Below are 6,000 nucleotides of genomic sequence, written 5' to 3' on the forward strand. Positions count from 1 at the left end.
GTGCTTATGTCCCACAGTATAAAATGATGTGCCCAGGTAAAAAGACAAGGTAACTGTCCTGTCTTCCATCTGTTTCAGCATTATAACTAGACTATGAGGTGGATTTGAGGGAAAGAGGATCATTTTTGATGAAAACCAACACAAAGTAGAAGATAAATTTCACATGATTATAAAAACTCATAAGATATCAATGCCGTGATTTTAATCATAGTTCAGTAGAAGAGTTTGAGAAGCATTAATATTCCCAAGTCCTTTATTGCCAAGGATTCTGTATGGATTGAACTTTCATAAATTACATAATAGTAGAAATGTGAGAACAGGCTCTTTAGGGGCAAGACTTTTCTTGTTCTTTCTACCACTCACCATTCCTAGCACAATGTAGTCGGACATTAAGTGTTGATTGAATCTATAGAGTACAACTCACTTAGCCAGGTCTGCAAAGTGTTCATTGGCTTCTAATATCAAGATTGTGCTGCCTACCTACTACTCCAGAGAGCATTGGGCCACTTCTGTGTCTCTCTGGAGAGGATCTAAATAAAGAGGCTTCATGGGGTGTTGTGTGCAAACTATCCCAGGACGGAATTGTGGGGGAGACCCTGGGGGTAGCAATAGAGAGATGAAAGCAGAAAGTGCCAAGAGAACTTATCTTTCTCTGTTGCCTGCAGGAAACTATTCTCTGGTCTCTGAAAGTTTCCACAGTTCCAGGAGAAACTGTGGGGTCCTTGAAGACAGGGCTTTGTCCATTTTGTTTTGACAGTAGAACCCAGCAACCATGTGCAGCTCATACTTGCCCACTGCCCGCTGTCCCACCCAGGCATCCTTGGGCTCAGAGCAGATAGAATCTCGGCAAAGATAACCATCCAAATTGCAAAGCCTTGAAGAGCAAAGTTCTCTAGGTAGAGGACCAGAAGCCAGAAGGCAGGAGAGTAGATGTGGGAGGAGGGTGGTGGGCCCTTTCTCTTCTAATCCACCTAGCACGAGTGAGCTGAGCCTCCAGGAGCACAGTGGTGATAGGAGTGGTGATTACTGGGATTGATTCTCAGCAGGGGCTGAGATGAAGGAGACAATGTTCTCAGACTTAATCGCTGCTTTTAACTCCCCCAACATAATCTCTAATGGTCCCAGGCTGGTGCCACTCAAAGCCTCCACCCCCAGACCCCCCACTCTGCCTACCTGAGCAAATCCTCCCAGCTTCTCCAACTCTGTCTCTCAGACCCATGCCTGCGCCCCCCCCCCCTTCCCAGTGTATAGTGTCTCTATTCATTCAGCATTCAGGAAAGGGGAAGGAGTGAGGTGGCTTCTCTGCAGTCTAGATACTGTTCTGAACTTACCAAAGCAACTACCCCATAAGCAAGTCTGAGGAAAAGGCTGAAACCCCCGGCACAGGGTTCCCAAGGGTCCTGGCTGTTGAGTGGTTGGGAGGTGGCAGCAGGCAGTGATGTGGCTTGAAAGCAGTAGGCCCGGCTACACCCCTTCAGGAAAGGGCTGGAAATGAGTCAAATAAAAAAAGTGAAAAACAAGAATCATCTGGGGTTTAAAAAAAAGGAAAGTAGAGTGTCAAGGGCATGAGTCTTGCTGCCAGAGAAGTTAAAGATGAGAACAAGGCTGGGCAAATGTTTTCTCCACTCCCTCTGAACTGCATTTTCTCATAACCTCCGCGGTAAATCACCTGTGAGTTGTAACCGTGCTGGCTGCACCCACTTGAAATTGCAATCTGGCAGCCCTAAGATTGGCTTAAGGGACTGTCTTTGTCACGAAAAGCAGGATTCTTGTTATTTTGGTAAATTAATTGCTGGCAGAGAGGGCTTTTTATTTTCCAACCAGAACAATTAAAAAAAAAGAGAGAGAAAGAAAGAAATTGCAGGTTTAGAAAGCACCTAAAGTTTCCGCTGGGTTAAATTGCCAGACCTTGCAGCAAAAACAGACTGTTCTTGGTATCTCTGAATATAAAGCCATGAAATAGGGTGGGGTTGATTTCCGAGCAGAATCTGTCCTCTTAGGCCACCTCTTCATTCCATAGTAGTGTGGGGGTAGCCAAAGCAAGACAGCCTGCCATTCTGGGGGTGGGTGACACCGTCTGCACCTCATCTAAAATCCCTGCCACGGCTGTAGTAAGAAAAGGATCCTGTGGCTCTGTGTTAGTGAAAAAGCTCTGGAACGCTCACTGTCACAAAGATGACAGACCTCTGCTCTGACACTATCCAGCTAGCTTCGCATTCACCAAACTGACCAGGTCACCTGCCTACATAATGAGTCTGTCAACCTGTCCCAGTCACACCTCAGAGACCAGTAGGCCTGGTGTCTCCAAGGATGACCCTCACAGGACTTACCAGAACACACAGACATGCCTGCAGACTACAGAGATGCCTCCCTCTCCTGTTCCATTCTAGAAAATGGTCAAGTAAAGCCAGGCCAGATTTCAGTGAGGTTATTGGGGGAAGATTTCCTGGAGGGCAGGAAATGTCGACCAGCTTTTCAAAGGGTGTTTAACAGAAAAAGGGGGGAGAGAATTTCATGTGGCCAGGGAGGGCGTGGTCTGGGAGCAGGAGGAAGTAGGGAGCTGATGGCCTACAGAAGGGCCATGTCAGGGGTGGCGCCTGGGTGGTCAGGTCAGTGAGGAGCGTGTGGGCCCCACTAGTCCCTGATGAGTAACTGGGGCTCAGTGTGGGATGCACACCTGAACACGCAGCAGCTTTCCAAGCAGGGAGGATAATGATTCCAGCCGGTATGTGTGGGAAGAGCTGGAGCTGGGAGGTTCAGCAGGGGATCCAGAGAGGAGCTTTGCCTTACTGGGAGCTTAGCACCAGAGTCTGGACCAGGGAAAAAGCCTAGTGAAAGACAGGGTTGGCGGGCCCTCCCTGGAGGCACAACAGGTTAGGATGCAGCACTGTAAGCTGGCCGCAACTGTTCCAGTGTGGGTTTGAACCCCCAGCCCTGGGGGTGACCCACATGGCCCAGCAGACCTCTCCTGTCTCACCTGCTGCCCCCCTCAGCAGTGTACTTTGTCGATCTGCCTGTTCGGCCTGCGCCCCCACCCCTGCTCCCCACACTGTCTCTGGTGAATCCTCTCATTGCCCCTGCACCTTTGGCCTACACCCCAGTTCTGTGTGCATAAATAAATAAATCTTTAAAAATAAAAAGAAAGAAAGGGGTGGGAGAAAAAAGCCTTTGAGAAGGAAGGTGGAAGGAAGTTCAAAGACCAGACAGAAGGTGGCCCTGGGCTTCACTGGAATAAATTTATAAAAGCAGGAGGAAGAAGAGTCTAGAAGAAGCAGGGATCTGAGCCTCCCAACCCCCACCTGCCATTGAATAATTCCTATAAAGCAGTGTGAATATTTAAAAGGAAAAACTTTCACATCTGCAGTCTGATTAGACAGGGGCAAAAGTTATCTCCATGTAACGAGGGCAGAAGTTGAGGTACCTATGATTAAAGTAACACGTTCCAGGTCCGGATCATACCCCATTCCTTTCACAAGGTAGGCCAAGGGCAGGAATGAGCACCTCAGTGGTCCAGGCTCTTCCACAGGTGGCCTTCCTGCCCTGGCTCCATCAGGTCAGCACCCTACACTAGCTGCCATGTCCCAGGATACTAGGCCGCTAGATTGATCCCCCTAGGAGTCTAAGGCAGAGGCCTGGCGTGCCGTCCCACCTTGGGACTGACAGGGGAGAGCAGAGGCTGACTCCATGTCCCTCTCCTGGTGCCTTCTCTCGCCTCCCCCTTGCCCCTGTCTCTCAGCTAACTCTCCCCGCCCACCGTGGTCCAGCTGTGGGTTTGGATCAACCTCAACTGGGTCTTTCCGGTTCACCCTCTTGTTGCAAGGCTCTCTGTGCTTTCCTCCTTATCTTTTCTTGCACACTTCACTTTCTCCTCTTGGAAAAGGTAATTTGTGGGAGAGGAGTTTGGTAGTGTTTTATTGCTCAGATAAGGAATTTTCATATCCATCCAGATGAGAGGCAGTTGAGGGCCTATTCTTGCCCACCTTCTGCAAGAAGCAATTTCATGTTGGCTTCTCAAATCAAGAAGCACTTGGGAAACGAAGCTGCCCTTTGTCTAAAAGAATTCTTTCCAGGAAATCCAATTATCAGGAGTTGATAAAAAAAAAAAAATCTACCCGAATGGGAGAAGTAAGAAAACCCTATCAATCCCTAACTTCCCTTCCTTCCAACTCCAGCCCAGCAGCACTGCCTTGTTTATGGAGGATGTGAGAGCTGGTGGTGGATGAGACATTAGCAATGGTCTTTGCAGATAGTGTGAAAACTGCTCATCGAGTTCCATTTTACAAATGAAGAAACAGCCAGGAGCGATGTCACTTGCCCAAAAGGGCAGCGCTCCCTCAGGGCCCGTGTGTGGCCTATGGACCAGTGGGTCCTGCTTCATCCTCTCCCCTGGGGCCTCTGCTCCCGTCCAAGCTTGGGTACATCTGCCCATCTCTCCACCTATGACTCACGTATCCAGCCAACTCTGTGCCCACCACGGGACTGGCCACAGGTACGGCTACAAACAGGACACTGGCCCTGCTCCTGGCCCTGCCCCCCACCCCATGCCTCCTCCGCAGACCTGATAACTGCACAAGCCCCCACCCTGCCTGTCACTCAGCAGCCAGCAGCCAGAGCTAAAGATAGAATTGAGGGCAGCGTTTTAAGTCAGCAGCCAACAGACCTGGCTGGCCGAGTGGGGAGGGGGAGCCAAGCCGAGCCAGGGGACCTCTTCGGAGCAGCCTGGTGGCCGCCTGATCCGGCCCATGCCCAAAGACTGACAGTCAGGGCCACAGGTCCTCCTCTTTTCTCCTCTTCCCGAGGAGAGACTACCAGCCACGAACTCACTGCAGATGCCAGCCTGCCCTGGGCGTCAGGTGTCCTCTCTTGGCTGTCTCTCCTCCACACCCACTGCCTCTCTGACCCCTGGGCTTTGATTATCTTCAAAGCCAGTGAAGACCCCACTTCTACAGACCAGCTCTAGCCTCCTGCTGATCACAGGGTAGACTTAGAGCCAGCTGAAACTGAGAGATGAGACCCAGGGGTGGAAAGATCAGGAGCCCCCCAGGGCTTATGACCTCGGATTCTGCTGACTGGCAGGACCTCGCTGGCATCTCCAGAGCTATATGAACTAGGAAGTCACCAAGAGGCCCCACCCATGTCGGTGTCCCTCTTTCTTCCCCACCTCGAGCCACCTGCCCTTTGCCGCTCCCCAGCAGTGGTGGAGCTGATACACACGGGCATCACATGCATGGCAGGGAGTGAGGAGAATGGGAGGAGTGAAGCCAGCCCGTCACACAGCCCTCCACTGTCCGTCACATCACGAAGGGCTGCGGCCGTGGAGGCGCCATGGGAGAAGCACAGAGGAGAGAGTGGCCTCGGAGGCTCACTGTGACTCAGACGCCAGGCAGGGAAGGGAAGCCACCTCCCCTGCACCTGGACCTAAGGGGGTGGCACTGTCACCTCCACGCCTCACACCCACACCAGCATCCCATGACGTGTCCCTGACCCTGGGTGGCTGTCAAGTGTCGGCCTCGCTTTCTATGACACTTGAAGGGGTTTGGTGAGAGGCTGAGGAGGGGAAGGCTGGAGAGCTGGGGAGGGCGTGGGTGGGAGAGGGCAAGTGGGCCCCGCACTCACTCTCTGCCTCCCACAGTGGCAAAGCAGGGACTACCTCTCCAAGAACCTGCTTTCCAGGGACAGAAATAGTATGGTAGGGTGGGGTGCGGGGGCTGGGGCTGCCACATGCTGCCTTTCCATGGGCATTCTGGGTAAGAATAATAATGAGGTTATTAATAACTTCTTACCTCTGTATAAGTCTTAAAGACCTTTCTGTAGATATTTTCACTGCCTGCATACCCATTATCTCACTTGGTTTTCAAGGCAACCCTGTGAATCTTCAGGTTATCACCCCCACTCAATAGATGAGGAAACTGAGGCAGAGGGAAGGGGTTATCAGGTGCTAATCAGGTCTTAATCCGAATGCATGCAGAGCAGGGACTTGAACCCAGATTTCCTTGGATC

The sequence above is a fragment of the Condylura cristata genome, unplaced genomic scaffold (assembly GCF_000260355.1).
Source record: "Condylura cristata isolate star-nosed mole 26May11 unplaced genomic scaffold, ConCri1.0 scaffold00013, whole genome shotgun sequence".
Taxonomy (NCBI): domain Eukaryota; kingdom Metazoa; phylum Chordata; class Mammalia; order Eulipotyphla; family Talpidae; genus Condylura; species Condylura cristata.